We start from the raw sequence: 27,684 nt of genomic DNA on the forward strand, positions 1-27,684 counted from the left end.
CACACAGAGCAGGAGGAGGGACTTATGCAGGTAAGGAGACTTGATCCTTGCACAAGCACCAGCAGCCTGTTGCCCCACACGTAATGTGACTGGGGTCAATCTTTTGGATAAGGACTGCTTCTGCTCCTGGAAGTACCATGTCCTGTGAAAAAAAGACCAGTGCAGCCTGTTGTGACAGGTTGCCTATTTTGCCTAATCTCTGAAGCCTGTTACAGCCTTCACTAAAAGGCCAAAAGATGAAGTTTCATTAACAATATGATTTTCTCAGCCAGGGACCTAGCTCTTCAAGGCTGGCCTTAAACAGCACCATTTTTATGGATAATTCAGAGCTCTCACTAACAGGTCATAATAGTAAATTCACCCAGTGACTGAGGTGTATTTACACAAGATGTTAGAAAGAGAACTCAAATTTGACCTATTACATAGACATATTTTCCTCACATGAACTTCAAGTGGCTGTTACTATCATTAAAGCCAGAAATACTCAAAAAAAGAAGTCAGAAGAAGCACTTAAATGGTCAGCATTATGATTTCAGTGCATTATCATCAGGCTAAGAATTGACCTAGGACTGCTTTCTAACCTAGATATACCACTCTAGAAAAACAGCAAATGCTCTTGACTACACTTCATGCAAGAAGACGAGATATTCAGATAATTCAGATATACTTATCGTTGTTTATCAACTTTATGTTTTTAAATTTGTCTCCTCAGAGAAAACTTCTCTATTTTAATCATGATCCTCTCAAAATGATTTATAACCTTCATCCACTATGATGCCAAGATCTTTAAAAGATCTGAGACACGAGTTAGAAACCAGATGTGACTGAGTCATGGCTAATCATAGGGCAATGCTGCATGGCATTGTTTGAAGATACATTCAGATCTTCCATGGCTTGCATTTCTTACAGATGTACTACCATGGAAAAACAAGAGTTTCAGAAGGACAGTAATTGTTATTTGTCTTTAGAGGAGAGATAATACTGGGATTGCAAAGGTGTGCTATAGATTAAGCATAGGGCATTGTTTTTATCTTGTCCCAAAAGCATTCTGATCCAACACTGCAACTTTAATCCCCTAGAACTTTAACCTGTATTCCAGTTACGGTCAGCACTCTTTATACAAACTATTCATAGCAGAGATGACCAAGAAGTTATCAGTAACAAGCTCTGTTATCCAAATATATGGAATTAGTCTTAAAACAATAATAATATTTCAGAAGAAAATATAAATTCTGACAAAATTGTTATCCACATTTCCAACTCAAGACTTCTTGACTTGCAGAGCAGCAGCTATCTGCTGGTTTTCAGAGAACTCAGTCAGGACATGAGAAAACAGAAGAATAGGAACTTTCCCACAGGTCTTCCTCATGAGTATTTCAGCCCTACAGGTCTTACATTACTTTGCTCGGTAACAACATACCTAAAATTTGATCAGTTCTAAGTACAAACAGGATTCAAAGACTGCCAATACAGTGAGATTCTTGGAAAGGATTAAATCAAAGACCTTGGAATGCCTCAGGTTTCAAGAAAGTTTCAAACTGTAGAAATTGACATCACCAATTTCTAGTAATTAGACGCCTTGAGAATGAGAGCTGGATTTGTGAGTGGTTTGACCTGAAGTAGTTCTGGATACAGATCCTAATATGAAGGAAAGAAAATGCTCTTTTCAAAACCACTTTTTGTTTAAACTTCATTTTAGTTGGCTCCTTTTAAGTCTTTAATTCACTGGCCAACTTCATTCTGACTTGCAAAGGACCAAGGGAGAAAAGTTGACATGTGGTCAGTCTTCTGGACCCTGGGTACCACATCAAACCTCTTTTTTACACAGGGTGAATTCACTTTGTTCATTTCTGTACTCTACAACTCTTTTCTCCATTATTTTCTTGTTTTAAGAACTTTATCCATTTTCACTTAGCATTTTCCTTTTCTCTCTTCTGTAACATATTTATCTCAGATAACAGTGTCAAAAGAGACACCAACATAGAGGTGGAATTAAGGAGAACTAAGCCATGAGAGTGAGTCAGAACATCAGGTGCTAAGATCATTTTTCTCCAGCAAAGAATATTACTAAGAAATTTCCCAAAATGATGGCATTCACTTGTACTGCACCCATTTCTTGAAGGTATTATTAAGAGAGGTGATAGCAGCCCTGAAGGTACTGATGCCACTAAGTAGAGATCATCACATTATTACAGTGCAAGGTGTCCTTCATTATTGTGGCTACAAAATAATTTGCCTTTACTGTATTTCAGCATTACGCCATTTTTTTTTTAAGTAGGCTGAATAACCAAAATGGGAATTAAAAAGGATTTGAGGCTTTCCATATTTGATTTAGAAGATAGCTTGTGTTTTTCATGCAGAGAAAGTTCTCTCTTCATATGTCTGACTTTATCAACAGTCTTCAGCAAAGGCTACAAATTCACAGTAAGACTCAAACCCAATGCTTGTTTAGAAAGAGTATGTCCTTTTTTAGAATTCACCCTTTATCTGTTTCTCAAAGAAATAAAGTGTTTCTGAGTGACTGCAATAGCCTCACTGCCAAAAAGTCCAGCACAGCAGATTAAAAGAAAAACTGTGCAGATGCAGCAATGTGTTGTACCACCCAGGGAGATCTTGGGTATGCATCAAATGAGCCCGACCTTCAGTGTGTGGGTGTGCTGAGATTTTAAAGAGATTTCCAGTCAAGGAGAAATAGGAGTTTCCGTTTCAAGCTATGTGCCACATTCTGAATGTGCTAAGCAAGATAAATTCCCCAATTTTAGGGAGCCTGCCCAGGAAGAAGTTAAGGTGTTCAGAAAAACTTCTCTCCACACCACATTTACAACACAGCTAACTGGGAGACTGACTGCCAGCAGTGCTCGTGCCACTGTCCCTAGTATGAGCAGCACAGCAGAGAGATTACAATGTGGAAAAAACAAGGTAATGCAGGAAACCAGCCACTGTTTCTCACAGCATAGCAGTAACAGCAGTGCTGGAAGTCATTCATTTATTGGCCTCATTAATTAATTAGCCACAGGTGTAGAATCTAACCCTCTGAGAAGCTCAGCCTTTTGGCAGGCACGCAGAGCCATGCCTCAGCTTCCTCCACCACCTCCCAGAAAGCCCCACATTCATCTGCTGTGCAGCACTTGGCCATGGTTCCATGTATAAATGAATGTGCAGGCTGAGAAGGGAGACATGTGTGAAAATCCCCAGACCTGGCTTGCTGCCCCATGGCAACAGGATGCTCTGCCAGCTGAGCCACCACACCGCAGCAAGGCTGGGAAAATCATTCTGCACACAACCTCCAAGACCTCAGGGAAACCCAGCCTGACCTGCAGGGAGACAAATAGCAAAGCACCAATCAGTACTAGGGGTTCTTTTTGTTTGTTTTGTTTTGTTGTTTGATTTTACTTTTGAAGCTGGGGGTGGCTTTATAGCATTATGTCAAAAAAAATAAAATTAGAGACATTACCGACCTCTGTTTTGACAGCCACAAGGATGTTTGACATATCTTTTTTTTTTCCCTCTTGCATCAGAACCATGTAAAAGAAGGGTAGGTACTTACAAGCCCTCAATGACGTAGCGGGATGAAACAATTGAATCCACCTATCAAAGCTACCAATTTCTCTCTTTGTAAAGCCAGACCAATATCTTTCAAGGGCAGTATAAAGGCTACCTCATTCAGTAAGATTAACCAAATGCGACAGATGTTTCATAGTGACAGAGAGCTGTAGACACGTGGCTTCAAAACGAAGCTAAGGTGGAAGAGACTCTAGAGCAGCTGAACACAAGTCTTACGAGAAGTGGCTAAGTGAATTGAGTTTTTTTAGTCTGGAGAAGAGGACGCCAAGGAGAGACCTTACACTTCTCTATAACTGCCTGAAAGGAGGAAGTGGCAAGGTGGGGGTCAACCTCTTCTCCCACGTAACAAGCAAGAGGATGAGAGGGACTGGCCTTGAGTTACACTAGAGGAGGTTCAGGTTGGATATTAGGAAGAATTTCCTTTCAGAAAGGGTGAACACTAGAACAGACTGCCCAGGGAAGTGGTGGAGTCACCACCCTTGAAGTGTTCAAGAAAAGGCTAGATGTAGTACTTAGGGATGGGGTTTAGTGAGCAATGTTGGTGGTATGTGGATGGTTGGACTAGATGATCTTAGAGATTTTTTCCAACCTTAATATTCTATGATTCTTTTCCTCTAAGTGTGCATATAATCTTCTAAACCATGTCTCATAGTTCTCATTCATGGTCAATCAGTGCATGTGATCCTAAATGTCAACGATAAAATATTTGTGACCAAAAGTACTTGTTATCTTGCTAGCAATTTTCATGCTTGAGAGACATCACAGGTCTGGACAAAGTCAGACTTTTTGCAGTAACCTTTTTTTGACTCTGTTTTGTCACACACTGTGATTACACACCAGTCCTATTCTTACCAGTGTGAGCTTGTGGGTTTGTCCTTACCTCAAAGTCAGAGGTTTCAGGCAGCAGCTGATTTCTTGTCAGGATGATATAGCTTTCATTGGCAGAGTTCAGATGGGAGTCAAACCAGTAACAGTAACAGCGTTGAGTTCATCTTTCAGTCGTTCTCCCAGTCCCCAAGGTTTTGGCATGGTGCTGAGCTCCTGAAAATGCACAAGTACCTGTGGGGAAGGTCCCAACCTTTGTAGCTGCTCTGCAAGAAAATACAGAATGCTTTAGTATCTGCTCCACTTCTCTGAGGGTTTTTTTCCCCAAAACTCAACTCTCTGGTGCCTATTTCCACATGCACTGAGGTTCCCACCCTCCCACCGGGTAAAAAGCTGGATTTTGGTTCCATAGTCTGAACACGGGGCAGCACCTATCCTTCTGCTTCACCTGCATGCTGCTCGAGCTCATACCAATAGTAATCAGGCGTCTGAGATCAGAGACACTACAATTTTACAGCTTTTGTAAGAATTTTCAGAAGAGCCACATGTGGAGGAAGACGCTACACGTAAAATAGTACATGAAAAAAGATGTATTTTGCCTGCTAATAACAATACTAAAATACTCTGAACAGAATCACCTTGATGAACAGTTAATTATTCCATTTCAGCAGCTGTAAAAAAGAAAGATATTAAAAAACTTTGTCTAAGCATTTGCTAGGGGATAACGGAACGTAGAACAAAATAATAACAAATGAAACAGAAACAACAGAACAAAAAGAATAATAATAAACAAGTAAAATTTACACTTGCTTCTATGCATCTTCATTTAATACTTACATGGAAGTTTCCAATAATATATACATAGGTCTCTCTGAAAGTAATGCCTCCTATTTATTTCCATGGAAACTACAAAAGCCACAAAGAGCACCATGATACTGTTTGATAGAGTAAATTCTCAGCTACAAAAAACTATTTTTCAACATAGTCACCACCATCAGCTATACATTTTCACCAGCAAGAACAAGAGCCTGTATGATGTGCTCATAAAAACTTGCACCTGCAGAGGCAACCCACTGTATCACAGCTGCTATGGTGATGTCATTGCTAGGAAAATGTTGCCCATGCAGTCCATCTTTCATCGGCCAGAACAGATGGAAGTCAGAAGGCACCAAATCCACACTATACAGTGGGCGTGATGGGACAGTCCAGCCAAGACTGGCAATGTGCTCCACAGTCTTCACATTGGTATGGGGCCCAGTGTTATGTTGCAAGAGAAAAGTTGTTTTCTCCTCTGGCCTGACTCTAAAAGTTTGAGCCTTCAGCTTAGAAAGCATCACTGTACTGGTCAGAGTTGATAGTACGTTGGGGTCCCAGGAAATCCAGAAGGATCACTGCTTTCCTACCTCCAAAAGACAGTGCACATCTCTTTACTCTCTGAGGGCCATTCCTTGAACCATTTTTTTAGTGCAGAATTCACTCATTGCCATTCCATGGACTGCTGTTTTGACTCTGGCTTGTAGTGATGACATAACATCTCATCACTGGTACTGCTGTGATCCACGAAAATGTCATCTTTAGTCTTGTATTGGTTCAACAGCTCTTGACAAACTTGCGCACAGCATTGTTTCTGCTCTCTGTGAGCATTCATGGGGCTACTCGACACAAACTTTGCAACATTCCAACACTGTCACCATTGTTTCCAACATGTTGAAGCCAATACAAAGTTCCCTGGCTGTAATCAACTGATTTTTGAGGATAAGCCAATCAAAACGCTCCTCATTTCATGGTATGACTGGTGTGTACAGCCATCTAGAATGTGGCTTGTTTTTCACAGCACTGTCTCCACTGCTGAAACATACCACTCACTGCCCTTCTGTGCTCACATGCACTGTTCAGTCCTCATAAGTATTCAGCAAGCATTGACGAATGTCAGTGGTTGCCATTTTTGCTGCATGGAAGAATTTAATTCTACCCCTTTGCTTCATACACACTTCCATTTCAGACACCGTTTTGTCAGACTGTCTCTCTACTATCATCTGTTGCATGGCAACAAAATGTGACGAAATACTGGTGGGAAGGTTCAACTTCTACATCCATACCATGAACATCTGCCTCTGATGTCATGGGCCAGCACAATAGGAGGCATTAATTTTCAAGCAGCCCTCATAATATGTGCTTAAGCACCACTTAATGACTTGGATTCAGTTGAGTATATTCTCATTATGCAAATATCTTATTTGTCCCAATTAAGTAAGAGTTATTGCAGTTCACTACTGCTAGGTGAAACACAATTGCTAAAAGAATATCTAGTAAAACAGACATCACAGCTGAACATGCCATTCTCCCCCTAGACGGAAGCCAGGAGGTCTGGCCAAGGGCCTCATCAGAATGTTTGATCTGATACTATGATTATTTAGAACAAGCACTGAACTGCTAATGATAACGTCTCACACATAAACGATAGCCTCAGGTTATCAGGTTAAGCAAAAGAAACTTCTCAAAATTTCTGACATAGCCCTGAGTAAAAGGAGACAATGGAGTACATATTTTCAAGGCTGAGAGGGATTTAATCCTCGTAAACCCCATTAAAAACATCAGGTAAATCTCTAGGAAGACTTGGAAAATTTCAGCCTGAACATTAGATCTCACTGCTCTTACAGAGAACAAGCAACGGCCCAGAGAGGATGGCTCACCAGCACAGACCTGAGCTCCTGCCAGCCCTCAGTCCAGGAGGAACTGCTCTATACCTTCCACACCACTGTTATTTGACACAATGATATTACTCAAAATGCAAATTAAATATGGGTAATACATTATGGGATGCAGGCCCAGTATTAAACTGTCCAAGGAAGGAAACACCTCCTGCTGTGCTTCCAGCGTGTCGTGTAATTTACAGTCACTGCTGTGTGTTCTCTGTAAGAAAATTAATGTTTCCCCTTCTTGGCCAGAAATATGGAAGAGTCATTATTAACATCTGAAACTGTAGGATACAGGCTGAAAAAGGGGTTCTCTGCAAAGACACAAAGACATTATCTTCTGGCTAGGAGCTGAGTGTAATATATTTTTTCTTACGCTTTTACTGAGATGGGCTTCCACACCATATTCAATCTCATCCCAGTGTCCTATTCACAACTCTTCATCAGAGCACATAATTCCCCTCATTCAGATTTGGAAAGGAAAAAGATGAGCAGAAATAACTAGAGAAAAAGTATTTTGTACACTTTTTTTTTTTTTTTTTAATAGAAGATATTTGTAACAAAAAACCTAAATTTCAAGGAAATCGATTTTTACTAGAAAATAAGTTTTGATTGAAAAATTAGTATTTTTTGTCCATAATCTGCTTTTCTACTATACACTTTGGCTGAAACAACTACTATACGTTTTGGAAAAGCATACCTGAGTATGAGCTGAGTCCTAGCACTCTTTGATTTTTTAATTCACTTTAGCAAGGGAATACTTTCAGCTTCTCATTTGCTTCTGTGAACCTTGGGCAACTTCAGCACTTAATACAAGGAGAGTTCTAATTCTATTCCTTTTCTCTCAGTGTGCAGAATATTACACAATTCAGAACAGTTGTTTCATGACTAGCATGATATTGGCAATGAATTTCAGAATGTTAAGAATTACAGAATCATTGGTATTCATATGCATAAAGAGTGACTACAGAAGTTGTGGGAGCAACTGCACCAGCCAACTTCACCACAGCCTCTCAGTAAGTGAAGGAGGAAATCTTTCCCTTACCTTTTTAATTTCTGTTATGCTTTGTGCCCACATGGTCATAAAGCAAGAGAGCTCATCAACCGAGCACAGCACCTTGTAGCGTATCTCCACTCCAAAGAAATCTGCTATCTTGGTAACTCAGCCACAAGCTACACCACCAAAATCTGAAAATCCCAACTATTCCACAGATAAAGTTGTGTTAGAGGCAGTTGCATCTTATTATGGATGCTGATACACACATGTGATAATCTCAGAACCTACTACGAAATGCCAATTTTTAAAGTGACAGAAAGCAAAACAAAATAAATGTATGAGGGCTGCTTCAGAAGTAATACCTCATATTTTATTCTGTTGGCCCATGACATCAGACACAGATGTTGGTGTATGGCAGTAGAGAACAAACCTTTCTACCAGTATTCCATTCCATGCTGTTGCCATGTGACAGATGGCAGCAGAGGGGCAGTCTGATAGAATGGCATCTGACATGGAAGTGTGGATGAAGCAAAAGTGTGTCACTGAATTCCTTCATGTGGCAAAAATGGCACCCACTGACATTCACTGGCACTTACTGAATGTTTATGGAGACCAAACTCTGGATGTGAGCACAGAGAGGCAGTGGGAGGTGTGTTCCAGCAGTGGTGATAGTGGGTCACCTCTGCTAGTACAAATTTTTATGAGTGCAGCATGCAGGCTCTTCATCACTGGTGGAAATGCATAGCTAATGTTTATGACTGCGTTGAAGAAAGGTAGCTGAGAATTTACACTATCAAATAGCACCATTGAGCTCTTTGTAGCTATTATAGTTTCAAAGGAAGCAGGAGACAACGCTTTTGGTGCAGTTTGCATCTTAAGAAATGAAAGATGTAAGGCTCACAAATTTTTCAACTATACTTCTACAAAAATACAAACCAATCATACTAATTTGAAGAGAGTGACCATTCCATTCCTGGCACAGAGCTGTTTCACATCAGTATGTTAATTTTTGTGTTCTATTAGTAAGAGAGTACTGAGTAAAAATACTAATTGAGTAAAAAAATAAATAAATAAGAAAGAATCAGAGAACACAGACCTCAACCTAAAAACAAATTAATTTTACATGAAGATGGGTACTTCTTAGAAAAGCAAGAAGTACAGAAGTGAGCCTAGAGTCTTGCTTGACAAACACAACTTGATAAGGACTTCTGAGAAAGTAACTGATGGAAGTAGATGGTTGAGAAAGTGAGCAGCAAAACATGGACATGACCAGACAGTTTGTACCCTATGTTTCAACACATCTTACACAAGCTGTAATGGTCAGTACAGGCTTGCATGAAGATACTAGAATTTTCCACAATTGCAAGAAGCTAAGTTTAAGAACAGAAGATGTGTTCTGGGCAGTTGGAAGCTTCACTGGTAGAATTAGCCATTTCTGAGTGACTGACAGCAGCTTTGCAAGAGAGACACAGACTATGATGCTAACAGGGAGGTGCAAAATGACTCACATACACAGACTGCTGCAAACTCAAACTCCTTACTGACAATGGTCCACATGGTTGGGTTGGACATGAAGCACTGGGAAATTAAATAGCTCTCAGAGTGTGCCCAGGGAAACCGAGGCTGTCAGCTCTTATTGATGTGGATGTACTCAGACACTGTTTTGCTCAAAGTGCATTAAAGAAATGGTGAGTACTGTGGTCACCTGTTCCGTAATTAAATTTATGGTCATAAATGATTCAGTACCCTGACAGTCAGCTTCTTATTCTTATGTATGTCAAAACCAATTGTAGCCTTCTTGCAAAGTTGACTGGAACACATCAAATGAATAGAAAAAATGTTCAAATAAGAATTACGTCTATAGGTCTTTATGGTCAGTCTTGGTTCAAGATCAGCGGTAACTGACTAATTTTTATTGCAGCAGTTAAAATAGGAGAAAACAAACTGATAGTGGATGGCCGTGGCTATTCATGCTCACGTACGCGGAAGCCTGGACAGAGGATAAAGCTGTCCCAGAAGTATCTATCTATAGAGAACGTGGGGCATACACTGTGAGTTGTACACCCGCTGGCTCTGTACATCTGCATGGTTCCAGATTTCTACACAGTCTGCAGTATTGCTGGAACTACTGTAGCATATTTGCACTGCTTCAACAGCTTTTGCTCCAACCAGGCTACAACACCGCTTGGATTTCCTGAACAAATCCAAAGTCTTCTCACTCTGGACACTAAAAACAACACAGCTGAAGAATGTGAACAGAGGGCTGCGTTAGCCAAGAGGTACATTCACAGATCACCCTAAAGAGCTCACAGCCTAGCTGCATTGTTTTTTCCCTCCTCTCTGCACAAAACATACCTACTTGTCTACCGCTCGCAGTGGCTGATGGCAGACAACTCACATGTTGAACAAGGAATGAGGAAGCATGGAAGATTTTTTGGCCTCAAGTTGGCACTATTCAGTGTTGCTGCTTTAAGGAGTCCTTTGTTGCTCCTGCATGACATGGAATACTCATCAAATACCTAAAATTGAGAAAAGTTCCATAACTAAGATTCATCACTCTTAACGTTCCAATTCAAAGTGTTCCTGCAGTACAGAGGTCAATTTTATGTAAGCTGCGCTGGATTTTACAGAGCTACAATTTTAGTTAACCCCCAGCATGGCAATTTCAGCATGGTTTACAAAATTCAACCCAGAAAGACATATTTTTTTCTTCTTAGAAGTATTCTTACTCTCTTTAGAGACCATTCTGGTAGCAGAAGAAAATTCCTAATTTGATATCTAACAGTTTAACTTATTTATGGACAGAACAGGAAGGATGGACTGAAAATGGTCAGCCAAGCAGAGCTGAGAGCTGGAGAAGCATGTCTGAAATACACTCAAGAAAAAGAAACCTCCCTGGGCAATCATATTAACCTGAAGGGACATTTTGCCTAAGCCTCAGGTTATGGAATTTCATTTAGTTTTCATTCACCACTTTCATCACCTGCTTTCAAGGTTATGCGTTTGAAGTTATCTAACTCCACACTGGGGCACATGAATAACTGGAAGGAATGACAGGAGCACATAACCCTGCCACTTTCACAACGAGCCTACGGGGTTAGGTACAATAAAAGCTGTAACAATGGAGTCTCGCTGGAATATCCAAAAGTGAATTGAGGTACTTAATGACCATCTTAATTTGTCTCTAAGTGCAGAGCAGTTGCCTTGAGTAAAACAGGCTCTTCTGAGAGCATAAGTTGAGCAACTGATATCACAGATGGTTTTATAACATGTTGGTCCATAGCCTGAAAAATACAGTTTATATTTTTAAAGCACGGATGTAACTAATGAACTTGTTTAAATATTAGGCAGCATAGCTAACATGAGGTGGAAGTCACAGAGAAGAATGTAATAGGATACAAAATATAAACTCGCGATGGGAATGTACTCTGAGCCAACTCATACATTTTAGTCCAAAAATTAATGTTGCCTAAAATCAAAGTTTTCTTTTAACCCCTTGTAAAGACCCATAAAGCTATAGATTTCTTGATTAGATCTATCCTGGGAGCAGAGCTGAACTTCTACCAAATTAAGGAGGTGGCAGACTTTTCCAATCCAGGTCTTTCAAGAACAGATTATGTGTACAGTAAACATACATGTACTTTTACATATTCATGTCTCACATCTTCAGCTGTACGTTAAAGTAGGAGCATGCCTTAAAAATGCATTAAGCTTGACAGCTGGAAAGAAATTAGGTTGAGCTGACATATCAGAATACAGAAGATTTTACTTCAACTTCACAGAGATCCTGAACTTCTGCCATGGAAGATCAAGACCGTCATTGTCAAGAGACAGAAAAGCTGGTAGACAAAAGCAGATTGTTTTTGAGATATTGATAGATTATTAAAGTGTTAACTAAAATTGATTGATATGCAACACAGCTCATATTTCTAGGTTCTAGGCTTACAAGAACGGTGCTTTTTACATTAAACAGGTCTCAACATTACCCCTCTCTTGGGGCAGGTAAACTGACTGCACTGTTCCAGTATGAAACTACTTACAACAACAAAAAAATATTCCCATAAGATAGAGTTTGTTTTGTCCTTGTTGTCACTTTTGAAATGAGAAGTTTGTTTTCCCACCCACTGTGAGCTAGTCAGCCACATCACTTTTCATGCTTCCAGGCATATTTCCCCTCGAGGTCACAGTGCTTTGTCACTCTGTGGGGCAATGCACAATCATTTGCTGTAGGACAATTAAGACACATATCCAGAGTGTGTGAATGTGGTGTAGCAACATCACAAAATAATTATTCATTCCCTGGGGCAATTACCAAAATATCTTAACCTCGGGGGGGACTAGGACAAAAGAGTAGCAAATAGGTTATTTCTCTGCTCTCTTGCACTACAGAAACTTTGTCCCATCCCTCAGCTCCTTGTCACAAAGGCTACACACAAATTAGCGCTACTCTGATCCTCTGCTGTTCAGACTGAAGTAAGAAGATCAGAAGTTTGGCAAGCCAAACTCAGATCAACTGTCAAAGCCTGAAAATGCACTCATACAGCTTTTACCTTAGGTGCACTCACTTGCAAACAAGATTATCAACCCCACAGACACCAAACTCAAAACATGCTTTGAAAAAATTCTAAATAGCAGTGTTACATCACTGCATCTATTCCTGGGCTGGGAGATGTAAAAAGAACTAGAAATATCACCATCAAACCTATTCATTGAAATGCCCTTTTCCTACCTCACCAATGCTGTTCCACTTGGGATTAGCACAAACAGTGAGGCTGACAGGATTAGGACACTCACTTGGAACATGACTACCCTGTTAGAGAAAACACCAGGAGATTCATTCCCTTTACTTTACGCAGTTTCTTGGCATGTATCTTGGATACAAGTCTGCTGTTTTTCACACCAGTGCAGAGCAGGAGTAAGCCCACTGAAATGCAGGTGTCCCATTTTCAGTTCTCTGGCCAATATAAGACTGCCAACATATAGGCTTTATAGCACTACTGTGGCCTCACACCTCAATCTAGTTAACAGTGCCAGGAGAAACAGAGCTGAAGTTGGGAACAGTCAAAGCCCAAAGAGACATTTCTCGAGCTCACGCAGCCAGCAGTTGTGCACATGGTTTGGGAGCAGTATAAGAGATGGGGTCACGGTTCTCTGGGCTGCTGGTTTGCTTTTCACTGGGAGGCTAGGTTGATCTTCACCATTCAGAAAGGGTGAGGGAGGCATGTCAATCACCAGGGAAATGAGCCCAACTGGTACTTCTTTAAAGATACAATTTTCTTCTAATTTATCTGTTTGTGACCAGTAATACAGACATTCTCCTTAGAAAACATCTGGTGGTGAGCAGACACATTACTGCAGTCATCTGCGTGAGCTGATTTTAAGAAGTACGTGGGTCCCTTCCAGTGTTGCTGTGATTTCAGATTTGCCATTTAACAGGTCTTCACGACGTGTCTTCTATGCATGTCTGTAACACATGCACTCTGGTTCCACATCTCTGTTTTCTTTCAGTTACCATCAGACAGCACCCCCTCCACTCCTCCAAAAATATAAAGAAATAAATTGTCATTGCCAACCCCGCATACTTTAAATGGCAACATCATGCAAGGTTTCAGCCCAAGGTTATTTTTTTCTACCAGTTGTTTCTTTGAGAACAGATGGCATTTGCAATAGTTCAGGGTATATCCTATTTTTAAGTGTCACATGTCTTACTCTTCTGCAGTGGACTTAGCGATTAGAGGAAAATGCCGTGAGATTTGGGCTTTTTACATGCTGAGCAAACCATGTTGTTTCATGCCCCTTAGGACATTATCTCCCATTGCAAGTGACCAACAGCCACCCTGCTTGGGGTCCACCCTTCTGCTGCAATGTTTCCTGCCAGCAGGCAATAAGGAACAAGCTGCTTCCGGCAGTGCTGACTCAGCAGAGCACTGAAACATAGGCATAACACAGCTGGCAATGAGATAGATCAAATTAAAATTGCACACAACTGTTTGATCTTTTGCACGATAGTACAGGGAACAGTTCCAGCACAAAATGGAATATGAAGACACTGAGTATGTTGCTTGGTTTCCCCTTTGGTGTTTTCTCCTGATGCTTCATATTCAGAAAAGGTAGTGGCTCCCCAGAACAGGATAAGCAATGAAGGATGGCATGCTATTTAAGTTTGTTGGATTTCATACTGCAAATTCACAGGATAAAGTCAGCCTTACTTTGCAAGTAACTGCAAGCTCAGTCTGCCTCTATTTTGATCTATCTGCACAGGAATCCACTCTTATAATGGAAAGCCAGCTAGCAAAACCTGAGCAAGAGCTTTTAAATCCTGCCAGAGAGATCAGGCCAGGTTTTCAACAGGCTAATGTGGCTAAACAGCTGCTGGGTCAAAGCTGGCTTCTCTCCAGAGGAACAGAGAGAGTTCTTACAGATTTGCAAAAGCCCACATAGATGTAGTACCTGAAATAAGTATTTGGAAGGAGTCACACAGACAGGGAAAAAAATTCTGCTATGAATGCTTAAAAAGGGTAGATGGACACCAATGAAACACAAAATCTCACATCACCAATCCACCGCAAAAGGCCTCTGCCTTGCCTCTTCCACCAGCATCAGGAACGTCTTAACTTTGATTCATGTTCTGATTCATTTCCATTTTGTTTGTAAAGCTCAGAGCTGACGTGGCAGCAGTGCAGAACTACAGTTTTCTAAGGCAGCTCTGGCTCATTCCTGCTCTGTCACCTCCTCAGGGCTCAGCTACCCTGCAAGGAGCTGTATTGAAATGGGTTGTGTCAGCTGCTTGAGGAAGCAGTATTCAAACTGGGAAAGATCCACTTCAAATAGACTTTGAATTTCAGGAGAAACGCAGACAGAATCAGTTTGGATGAGACTTCACATTTGAATCCAAGCTGTAGGAATCCAAAAATGAGAAAGGAGAACTTTTCACATGTGTACTTCACACCACATCAGAAGGGATGGAGGGGAAGTCTTTGGCTTTTTACCAGTAGTTCCAGCAGGGGAGGTACTCATCTGGGACACTGAATACCAGTTTATCCTCTTTCTAACAAAACAGGAGCAAGACTTGATCCTCTTAAGAGAATTTCATACCTACTGGAATATTCTGAAGGAACTTTATGAACATCTCCTGGCTGTTCCTCTTCTCTTAATGCATTTAAAGGAAGTATCTCTGTTCCCGACTAAGAACCCTAGTTGGTACGATATTGAGTTCTGCCTAGACACTTCAGCCCCATGCAAATGTATTACTTGCTGAAAGATAAAACTGATCTTCAACTTTGTTTTTACCTTATTTCCCATAACAATGTGAGATTCTAGATGCCTATAACATTTGGGGAAAAAAACCGGAATGGAAACATTTCAGAGAAATTTACTGTTTGCCTATTTCTGCAAATTTCAGCTTCTTCAAATCAGCACTTCTCATAACAGAGAACTCTCAGAAGAAAATGAAATAAGATGCATTCCTAGAAATCTACAGCTGCTTCACCATAAATATCATGAGGGAAAATAATAAAACCACTTGGGTACCCTTCCAACCAAGATAGTCCATTCCCTTAATGCCAAGGTTTAACGTTTCTGCTATTAGGCTGAGACCCCAGGGCACGTCGCAATAAGCTTGAGCAAGCATATAGGAGAACTGCTAGCAAGATAAATGGCCTTATGGTTGTGCATGCGCTTTTCTTGCTATTCTTCTACAGACTTAGCTGGTCTTGCCAGATGCTGATCTCCATACCAGTGCTAGTCTGTAGCATGTTGCTTTGAGCTTGTGAGGCTACTTGTCAAGGAAGATGCTGCTCAGTTCAGAACTAAAGTCAGTCTTAAGAAATCACATGACCACAGGGAGCAAACAACCAAAACAAAAACTCATTTTCAGGCAGCCTGCAGAACCTAGTTCTCTCCCTGTAAGACAGACCAGGCCCCTGATGAAAGTCTGTATTCAGTGCTGGGTTCAGAGGATGTATATTAAGTAAAGTCAAGGGGCAGAGGGAGCAAAAAGGAAATGAAAAGGCACCATTCATCTTGACTAAAATGAGAAGTCCAAAGTGGGAAAATGCAGTGTTGACAAATGTCTTAATGTGAACACACACAGAGCAGAGTAAAAGGATAGGAGGACAAAACAGGGGTTTGAACAGCCAAATTTAGATCAGACACTTTTAAACATTTAGCTGTTAGTGCATAGACATACAAATGGTTACCTATGCTGAATATTGACCCAGCCACCTCCTGCTGTCACACCAGAAAAAAAGTATAATTACATATTATCAAGCCTACAGCCCAAGTTACTCTAGCTTCTCTCCCTTGTGGACACAACTCTTACATGGTATACTAAAATAGCCCTAGGCAGCAAATTAAAAATACTGTTTTATTTGCAATTCTGTAGCAGACGATTCACAATAGATGTACGTCAACTTTTACATTCAGTTTTCATCATTTGATGGTTCATTCCTGCTGCTATAAGGCAACAGAGTGGCAGCCGCAGCGCTTGAAAGCCAATGGTAACTGCCTTAGAATCACTGTGAATGCCTTGCTCTGCAATAAGGCAATAAATTTCAACTTATTTGCCAGGAATTTGCCAGGAATATGCATTTTGAAAAACATTTGATTTCCATTTTAAGCAGTGTTCTCACTTTAAGTTTGGCTACCAGGTACCAAAGCCTCTTTCCTGACACAGTCATCTAGTCCGCTCCCAGGATCATCCAGGTTTTCACCCATTGCACTCCAGAGTGTTTGTGGACATGGGGTACATCCATCAGAAATACACAGGCTTTTCTAGAGGAGGCATCCCCTCTCTCACGAAGCCATCTTGGCCCAGATACTGATCCCTACCTTAAAACACTTGCAGAATAAGCATGACACTATCTTGTGTATCTTAATCCGAAATTTTGAAAAGTAACAAATCAAATATTCTTCTTTTCCCATTAAAGAAATATGCATTGGTATATTAAAAAATATTAAAAAAATATGCACATGGATAAAAACTCCCACTGTCTCACTGCATACTGAATGAACTGTAAATGAATACTTTTCACACTGTTCCAGTGGAAGATACAGCTTTTGTGCTGGGCTTGGAGCTAACCATATAGCTGGAGACCCTAGAATCATTTCTTCCAAGTTTTATTTATAATACAGGGAGAATTTTTCCGAACCTTCTTTATTTTTTTGCTCTGTGGAGCACGTCTAACCATACACAGAAGTAGAGAGCTGAATTCTGTGGAGTAAAACTGAACAAGGTCTTGCTTACATGCTTAAAAACAACAAACTTGAAGCAGTTGCACCTCAAATCTCACCACAATCAAAAGCAGAGCTCCTGCGGCTCGGATTTTTCTCTTCAGAGATGAAATGCTACACAAAAGTTATTACAGTGGAGATAGGGAGCAGTTCACACTAACGTGTTTGCTTTAGCAATTGGCTTTCTCAAGAGGGGGAATGGAGGAGCTGGCTCTGATCTCTTTCTGGTGGCAGCAACAGGACCCAAGAGAATGATGTGGAGCTGCATCAAGTTTGATATTAGGAAAAGGTTCTTCCCCAGAGTGTTGTTAGACCCTGGAACAGGCTCCCCATGCCCCAAGCTGCTGGACCTCAAGAAGTGTCTGCACAACAGTCACAGACATAGGATCTGATTTTTGGGTGGTCCTGTGTGGAGCCAGCAGCGGGACCTGATGATCCTTATGTTTCCCTTCCAACTCAGGATATTCCATGATTCTACAGTTCTACAAAGAAATTCACCTACAACCCTGCACTTGCCAGTCTGTGGTTCACTGCCCCCACTTTCTGTCAGGGAAACCACTATGGTGCTCTCAGATGGCTGTTGTGGTGTCAGTGAGCAGAATCTGAATCAATACAGTTAAACATATTCCCTTTTGATCATGGAGGTAAAAAAAGGGGGATGTGCAAGTCTTGCCTGAGATGTTAGTTCCAAAGCAGTCACTGTCCCGCTCAATTGCTCTAAGAAGGTGCAATATCCATCCCACAGCCAAGCACAAAATAATTTCTAGCTTTCAAGTCCTCCACGGAAATACTTTCTGTTCTGTTCCTGAAATCAATCAATATTGCAGTATCCACACCTGTTTCTAAAGCCTGAACTACACCAATGTGCAGGCACAGGGCAAGGATTACCAGAAAAGGACATCTTTCCAGCTGAAACATAGCACTTGCTGCACAGTTCTCAGTTTAGCTCTCTGCTTTGGTCATATTTCCGATTTGCCAAGAGTCCTCGCTGAAGAGAGAAATCATTAAACAAGACCATGAAAAAAAACTCATCCAAAAGAGGCCACATAGATGATTAGAGAGCTGGAGCACATCTCCTGTGAAGACAGGCTGAGGGAGTTGGGCTTGTTCAGCCTACAGAAGAAAAGGCTCCAGGGACACCTCATTGTGGCCTTCCAATACTTAAAGGGAGCTTCCTCCTTATACAGCAGAAAAATCAATCTTTTACATGGGTAGATAGTGATAGGACAAGGGGAAATGATTTTAAACTAAAGGAGAGAAGATTTAGATTAGATGTGAAGAGGAGGTTTTTTACTCAGTGAGTGGTGAGGTACTGGCACAGGCTGCCCAAAGAAGCTGTGGATGCCCCATCCCTGGAGGTGTTCAAGGCTGGGCAGCCTGAGCTGGTGCCTGATTCAGGGGCTGGCAACACTGCCCATAGCAGAGGTTTGGAACTAGATGATTTTCGAAGCCCTTTCCAACACAAACCATTCTATGATCCTTTAAAAAGCCCTTCTGAACTGATGCACATGCTCTGTTGATGGTTCTGTCTACAGAAACTAAAGAGTCCCAGATGTGTGGAAGATCATGGGAGACACACTGATTTGGTCCATGGGAGTCAAACTGCTTACTCAGTCACTTCATGAGATTTATCATAGTAGACAGAAAGGGCCAAAGCAATAAGGAGCCTGTTAGAAATAAGCAACATGGACTCTGGAACCTCAGATGCCTGTCTTTGGGTGACATCAAGTTCCAATAATGATTTCTTCACACAACACAAATTCCATACACCATGACAAAATTTACTTCTACTATGAAATGTATTACAGAAGTTCGTGACAACATCCATACCTGCATGTGCCAGAAAACACAACCACCCAGGGAAGCCAGGCACTGATATAAAATCCATCTCAGAGGACAGGGAGGCTTTAAGGCCTCCACCCAGACTACGCTTCAGACTGGCAAGCAGGGACGTAGCAGAGATTCTACTCATGCTCATACAGGCTGCAAATCTTGCAGGATTTGAACAGGCCACCATTGTTAGAAAAGAACATCTCAGTGTTCACCAGGAAAAAAGCAGCCCTTTAAATCATGGCTGTGCATCATCTCAGGTAACGCCTGCTGCCAGAAAGGAAATTGCCAGGCAGGAGCAGGGACTGCCGCAAGCAACTGGCCCACAGTCGCACATCCTGAACCCTGCCCTGGCAGCAGCAACAGACCTGATTTTCCTAGGCACTGGCAGAGAGAGAGCAAGCGATGAAGATGTGACCACTCTGCTGTGCCCTTGGCAGGCTGCTGCTGCTCAGGGCAAAAACCTACATCACCTGTTTTCCCCACTGGCTTTGCTTTGCAGTCAGATCTCTGTTATGAGCTCAAATGACTCTATTAGCAGCTCAAAATAAGTCGTTTGGGCCCCACCTAAGGTTCAGGGAGATTTTAACAGTTACCTTCACTCATGAATGTTTGGACTAATGGCAAGTACCATCCAGGAACATTAAATCCCACACAATTGTGACAACTTAGATATTACTGCTTAGAACAGTAGACTGGTGCTCTTCAACATCTTTATCAATGACACAGATTATGGCATCGAAAGCAACACATCAAGCGAAGCAGTATGGTTGATACACTGGAGGAGAGCAAAGCCATCAGAGGGTCCTGGAGAGGCTGGAGAAGGGGGAGCCATGTAAACCTAATGAGGTTCAACAAGGCCAAGTGCAAGGTGTTGCACTTGGGCTGGGGCAATCCCAAGAGTTTATACAGACTGGGTGAAGAACCCCCTGAGAGCAGCCCTGCGGAGAAGGACTTGGGGGTCCTGGTAGAGAAGAAGCTGGACATGAGCCAGCAGTGTGTGCTTGCAGCCCAGAAGGCCAACTGTGTTCTGGGCTGCATTAAAAAAAGGGTGGTCAGCAGGGAGAGGGAGGTGATCGTCCCTCTGTACTCAGCTCTTATGAGGCCCCATCTGCAGTACTGCATCCAGGCCTGGGGCCCCAGTACAGGAAGGATGTGGAGCTCTTGGAATGGGTCCAAAGAAGGGCCATTGAGATGATCAGAGGGCTGGAGCACCTCTCCTTTGAGGAAACATTGAGGGAACTGGGCTTGTTTAGCCTGGAAAAGAGAAGGCTCGGGGGAGACCTCATTGTGGCCTTCAGTGCTTGAAGGGAGCTTATAAACAGGAGTGGGAATGGCTGTTTACGAGGGTGGATAGTGATAGGACAAGGGGGAATGATTTTAAACTGAGACAGGGAGGTTTAGGTTAGATATTAGGAAGTTTTTCACACAGAGGGTGGTGAAGCACTGGAACAGGTTGCCCAGGGAGGTTGTGGATGCCCCATCCCTGCAGGCATTCAAGGCCAGGCTGGATGTGGCTCTGGGCAGCCTGGTCTGGTGGTTGGTGACCCTGCCCATGGCAGGAGGGTTGAAACTAGGTGATCGTTATAGTTCTTTTCAACCCAGGCCATTCTATGATTCTATGCTATAACTCAGTCATTGTTATTTTCATGGAAAAAGTCATAGACCCATAGAATGGCTTAGGCTAGAAGGGACATCAAGGACCATCAAGCTCCAGTCGCCCTGCCACATGCAGGGCCACAAACCTCCACATCTGATACTAGACGAGGCTGCCCAGGATCCCATCCAACCTGGCTTTGAACACCTGCAGGGATGGGGCATCCTCAGCCTCTCCTGGGCAGTTTGTTCCAGCACCTCACCACTCTCTTGGTAAAGAACTTCCCCCTTATATCCAACCTAAATTCTTCCCTCTTTCAATATAAAACTATTTCCTCTTGTCCTGCCATTATCTACCCTTGTAAAGAGTTGGCTCCCCTCCTGTCTGTATGCTCCCTTTAGGTACTGGAAGGCTGCAATGAGGTCGACCCACAGACTTCACTTCTCCAAGCTGAACAAGCCCAGCTTGCTCAGCCTGTCTCTGTAGGGGAGGTGCTCCAGCCCTCTGATAATCTTTGTGACCCTCTTCTGGACTCTAACAGCTCTCTGTCTTTCTTGTATTGGCGGCCGCAGATCTGGATGCAGTACTCCAGGTAGGGAATCACAACTGCAAAGTAGAGTGGGACAATCCCCTCCGTCCCCTCTTCTGATGGAGCCCAGAATACCATTTGCTTTCCCAACTGCAAGAGAACACTGCTGGCTCATATTAACTTTTTCATCTACCAAGAAAGACTAGATATGTGGATATCTAGAAAGACTAGATAAGATGGAGAAGAAGTAGGATGGGATGCAGGAGGAACCATCTGTACTGACTAATTGGGATGGACCCATGGTGCAGTCAGAAACAGCTGATGAAGATCAATTTGTTATGACTTGGAACTTTTTTTTTTTTTAGTGAACACATCCACACATGGACTTTGTTTCATACAAATCACAGGAAAATAGCTAAACAGAAGAATAACTAAAATTCAATGGGAAGCAATTTTACCAAGGAAATCATAAGCCTCCTGCTAAGCAGAGGTGGGCTACGGAATGTTGCACTGAAGTGCCAGTAAAAAGTGCCATCACAAAACCAAATGCCAGTGGCAGATGTAACTTTGCTAGTCAGGAAAACAACCAGCGTCACTTCCTTGAAACTCCAGGGGGAAAAGATCGCTCCAAAGAGAAATGCTACTTAAACAGACGTTCTGTATACAAAAAAGCACAAGATCAGCCACCAGAACGTATCAGCCAACATCCATGTCCACCTCTGGACAAGAAGCATAGACACTATGGTGAGAGAGGGCAAAACAATGGCAGCCAAGGTGCAGACAATTTGCAGACAAATTGCAGGATGAATTTATACCAAAGGCAAAGAAGGGGTGCAAAGGCTTATCCGTATTCCCAGTGTCTCTGCACATGAAAACCTTTCAGCCACCAATGCAAACGGGAAAAGCAGGCTCAGCCCAGCTGTGCTCCAGCCCCAAGTTTGGCTGCCCAACATCACAAGACTAAAGAAAGCTGCAAGACAGACAGCCTGAACACAGGCAAAGAGGAGAGCTTCCAACCAGAACCTCTGCTGCAGAAACAGGCTGAGTGTGAGAAACTGCCAGGGAAATGTGAGTGTAAAACAAAACCCTTAGAAGTGCAGGGGAGGAGAAAGAGATCATTCCTGACAATGGCTCACCCCTCTGACATTAAAAATACCAAGCTGTGGTCATGGTACCAAGGAAGGTGATGAAGCAAACAGAGCCCACTTTGCACTGCAGCTCCTTGCCTGCCTCTAAGAGATCGTTCTTTTGCACCATTCTCAAAGCTTGCTGAGAAACACTGATGGGCACCTCCTGGCCAAGGGCTGAAGACTGCCTTGTCTAAAGGACACAGGTGGACACAAGTCCAGGCAAGTCCTGGTTCAAAGTAGACAAAATGTTTTGACTGAAGATTTGCAGTACCAAGGAAGGTGATGAAGCAAGCAGAGGCACTTCATACAGCGGCTGCTTGTCTGCCAAACCCTACAAGCAGAAGCTGCACAAGCAGCTGCAGCAGCCTCCCTCGCTGCTGACCCCACAGCCTGCGGTGCTGCAGTTGGACAGCCCCATGCCACCCAACACCTGCTCCATCCCTTTTGACAAGAAGGCCGAAGAGACACTGCTGCATCAGGCAACCTGCCTGGGCTCCAAGAAAGGGCTGCTGTATTGCCTGGAAAACCAGGACTGTAATGTTAACCACTGTGACAACACTGGTTGTGGTACCCTGCACAAAGCCTGTGCCAGTGGCTGGGTGAGCATCATGCGACTTCTCCTTGAGCATAGGGCTGAAGTGAACTGCAGTGCACAGCGTGGAATCAGACCAATCCAAAACGCAGTACAAAATGATTACTTAAACGTTGTCTGCCTGTTACTGCCTTATGATGCTGACCCAATGCTCCTGACATGCTTAAGGAAGGCCATTTTAGAGATGATCCACAGCAAGCCGGTGAAGACCTTCATCACAAAGTATTTCAACTGACTTGCAGGGTCAAAGTGCTGATGACCCTCATTTGTATTGGGATATCTATGGCAGCTCTGTGTGTGATCCAAAACACGGATCTGGATTTGTCTTGGCAAAGATGGCTTTAGTGATGCATCTGAATCTGAACTTTAAGATGAATCTCTCCTGCCATGCTACAATATTCAAGCGTGCCTCTCTCAGCAAACACAAAACTGGCTCTTGCTGTCAGGCATGGCGAAGAGACTGAGAACATCACCACAGCTCTTGCAGCAGCTTCCCCTCTGTGGAAGCCATCACCATACGAAGGCAGAGTTTTACAAATATGCTTCTCTCACCCAATCGCTCTCCACTACTACAGACTTCTAGGTGTTTCACCCAGAAAGAAAAGAGCTCCTGGATTTGGTAGAGCTTACAAGTGAACTCCAGACTTCGCTGGGCTCCTCGCTTCACTGCTGCCATCCACATGAGGACCTTCCCTTTGACACCCTTCTGGGAACTGTCAAATGCTGTTTAATCTTTTAAACACTCATGTTAATAGTTTAATGATGTTTCTGTATAGTAATGTTTTTACTATACAGTTACTTCTTTAGGTATATGTGTTCCAATGCAACTTTCTGTAAAGAAAAGACCCTATGATCTATGGAAATAGATATCCTTTAGATAACAAACCCTGAATTCCAGTTGGATGAATTCTTATTTTCCAGTCAGTTTTTACAAAACTGTTATATTGTTCTGTATTCCTTTAAACGCACACAGGCTCTAGTATAAGTTTGTTATTACTTGGAATTTCTTTTTTTTTTTTGGAGAACACATCCACCCACACACTTTGTTTCATACAAAGCACAGGTTACACAGAACTTCTTGTAGGTGATGGAAACAAAGTCATATGGTTTGTTTGGGAGAAAGGATTCACTAAGGCACTTGGTGATATTACTGTTGTTGTTCTCAACAAAACAATAAAATAACCAAAAATAAGATGGCTGGATCAGATGATCCCAGTGGTCTTTTCCTACCTTAATAACTCTATGATTCTTAATGATTATAGGATAAGCAAGAAGTGGCCAGAAAAACCTCTCCAGTGTGGGAGATGATGCTTCTAGAAAACATGAAAGAGAGGTTCTTGGGATAAGATTAGGATCAAAAATGACAGATGATGAACATCTAGGACTCCAGAGTAAGTGAAGAGGGAAAAAGTCCAGGAAGCTGCAAAGCTCCGGAGCTATGACAGGGCATGCACTGAGATGCAGTTCTGTCCTGGCATGCTGACATTCAACAGGCACATTTGATTGCATCACTCCATCTCACAAGCACACTGGATTCTACATCTTTGCTACTAAGCTGTTTCAATTTAGGGCCACCAGTTTGGGTAGCAAAATAACCCCTTGCAGTAGGTTGACCCTTGACTTTAGAGGCTAGAGCAGGGAAAATTTTAAACTATTGTCAGCATAAATAGGCAAACTACTGTTTGGCAAGAGGTTTCTCCTATGTGTCACTGCAGGTGTAAAGGTTTTATTACTCATGATCACACCTATTGATACATATGTGCCAGAAACCAGGAATCCTTAAACAGAGGAAAAAAACCAGGAGGTTATGGGGCATACTCAGCTTACAGGCAGAGCAGTGTAAATCCAAAGTCATTTCAATAAGCTCATCTAAATTATTTTCAACTGCCACTGCTACAAACAACAGCTCAGTTTGGTTAAGTAGAGGCTCACTGGCTGATATTTCCCCAGGTCTTCCTTTCTCCCTTTCTTAAAAATGGGAGAGATGTTTCCCTTTTTCCAGTCACTGGGGATTTCACCCAACAGACACCATTTCTCAAATAGGATGGAGAGTGGCTCGGCAACCACATTGGCCATCTCTCTCAGAACCCTGGGATGCATATAATCCAGTCCCACAGACTTATCTACATTCAGTTTCATGAGGAGGACTCCTCGTGGGCTTGCTGCACTGCTAGAGTGGGATGAAATCTACCCCTCTCACCCTCACCTAGTGAGTCAGGGTCCTGGCAGGCATGGGAAGCCTGACCACCATTGAAAACTGGGGCAACGCACTGACTGAGCACCTCAGCTTTTTCCACATCTGAGGAAGCCAGCTCATGGTTCTATGATTTTTGTTATTGGTATTCCACATCATAACTTATGTAAGCTACGGGGAATTAAAGAGTTAATACTCCAGTTCCGTGGACTGACAACTTCCCGGATACCAGGTTCTCAGAAGAGAAGAAGAGCTGCACGCCCCCAAGGATTTCGCCTTCAGAGGGGAAGATAACACCTGCAAGTCAAGGGACTCTCTCTCTCTGGCACTGTGTGGTGTGGTCCTCAGCTGTCTGCCCTTCAGTTCAGAGGAGGGCTTTCAAACACTCTCTTTCTCTCAATTTATTGGACTTACTAGCCTAAATTCCAATTATATGTTATTATATTGTGTCACCTTGCACACTGAGCATCATATCTAGTAAGATTAACTTTTCTCTCAGAGCACTGTCGCTGTTCTGTCTTTGGGCCCAGCTCCCATCTCCCTACCCTCCTCATTTCCCTTTTTGAGCCTGCTGCAGCCTGTCACACAGACAGATTGATCCAGATAACTCTGTGACACATGGAAAATTATAGCACAGAAGCATAGAAAGACAGCTGTAATAAAAGGATGGACTGGAAGCTGGGACATCACATTGCAGTTAAAGTTTGGATAACCAGAGAATAACTAAAATTCAGTGTGAAGGGATTTTACCAAGGAAATCATAAGCCTCCTGTTAGGCAGTGGTGGGCTATGGAACGTCGCCCTGAAGTGCCAGTAAATTACACAAAATGAAAGATAAACACACCCAAACCGGAGAGAGATCTCATCACTCGGCAAACAGGGACAACCTATTGTTACAGCTTCTTTTTACACTGGAAACCCTGACACAAAACTCTTACTCAGACTGGAAAAGTCAGGAGCAATTAGGGCAGTTAGAGATGGGGGGATGATGCATCTGGTAGCCACTGGCGACAACATTCTGAAGTCACGCTGGGGCACTAGAAACAGCAACAAGCCCACCAAAGGCAACAAACATCCCTTCCCAGTGTTCCTGCTCTTACAAGGCTCTACAAAGGAAGAGAGCTGACCAAAAGCCAGCTTCACTGCTGCTGCGAGTGGCACACATGCTACAAAGCACAAGGTACAACATGTGTCTCCGCACAGAGACTCAGAAAGCCCTACATTTGGCAACATTTGGCTTTGGGACAGAAGACTCATCTGCCCAACAAAGCACAGAGAGAGCGATTCCCCAGCCTGTGCCAGCACCAGGCTTCCCCCTGGAAGAGACTCCTTGTGACACTGGCAGCACCGCTCCAACTTTTGGCACACAGCAGGACAACATCAACGAGCTGTGCTTACGCATCATGAGGCTGAGCCTTGAAACCAAGCAGATGTACACCAAATGTGGACCCAGCAGCACAGACTCAGCCAATGACTCAGCCAACTGCTGAAACCCAAGCCCTCTGAACCGGTGAGACAAACTGTGAACTCTGCTGGTCATGCACGTGACCCATTCCAGCGTGTGGCAACTGAGCCACAATCAGATCAGAGTCAGCTCAGCCAGGCGCTGGTAGATAGGGATGGGGAATAGAATAGGCCCCGCATCATCCATGATGACATGGTTTTGGTCCTGCTCCAAAAGCAGGACACTCACAAGTCCACAGGGCCAGATGGATTGCCCCCAGAGTGCTGAGGGAGTTGACGAATGCAGTTGCCAAACCACTTTCCATCATCCTTTGACAATCCTGCCTAACTGGAAATGTCCTGGTGGACTGGAAGCTGTGAAATGTGACAGCCAGTCACGAGTGGTGTCCTCCAGGGCTCAGTACTGCAACCATGTACAATTAACAAGTGTACAGTTAGAGGAGTGGTGTGGTTAGGATGGTATTTTACAGGTCTATAGTTAAAAAGATTATTATGGTGGAAAGGGACAATCAAAAATGAAAAGCTCACCTGTGTCTCAGGCTCACAGTAGAAAACTCCAAAAGGAGGAGTTCTGACCCAAAAAGATCTCAGAAAGAGACCCTTCCCCAGTGGCAGTCAGGCCTTAAATGGAATCTAGGAGAGGTGCAACCAGGCTCCATCCCTTCTGGCCACACAGCTGAATTGCCTTCACCTGTGCTGCCATAGCTGACTCAGTCCTTACCTCAGGTGATCAATCAGTGGTTCAGGCCGTGACTCAAGAGTTCCCATACAGGCCGCTTCTGTTTAAGATTTTTACTAATGATCTTAATGAGGAAATTGAGAGCATCCTCAGAAAGTTTGCAAATGATACCAAGCTGGGAAGGAGAGCTGATCTCCAAGAGGGGAGAAAGGCACTACAGAGGGACCTGGATAGACTGGATTGATGGGCCAGGGTAAACTGTATGAGTTTCAATAGGGCCAAGTGGTGGGTCCTGCATTTTGGTCACAGCAACTCAAGGCAACCCAGCAGGCTTGGGGAGGAGTGGCTTGTTTGTA

The 27,684-nt window shown here is 42.9% G+C and overlaps 1 long non-coding RNA gene across 1 annotated transcript; it reads right to left on the reverse strand.

The window, feature by feature from the left end:
- Nucleotides 1-154: 154 nt before the first annotated feature.
- On the reverse strand, nucleotides 155-27,296 carry LOC125691231 (uncharacterized). Its single transcript, XR_007376051.1, has 3 exons — nucleotides 27,178-27,296; nucleotides 4,445-4,655; nucleotides 155-3,314 (listed from the first exon to the last, which is right to left on the reverse strand). It is a non-coding gene; the product is annotated as an uncharacterized LOC125691231 (long non-coding RNA).
- Between the last annotated feature and the right edge of the window lie 388 nt (nucleotides 27,297-27,684).

This window comes from Lagopus muta, chromosome 3 (assembly GCF_023343835.1).
Source record: "Lagopus muta isolate bLagMut1 chromosome 3, bLagMut1 primary, whole genome shotgun sequence".
Taxonomy (NCBI): Eukaryota; Metazoa; Chordata; class Aves; order Galliformes; family Phasianidae; genus Lagopus; species Lagopus muta.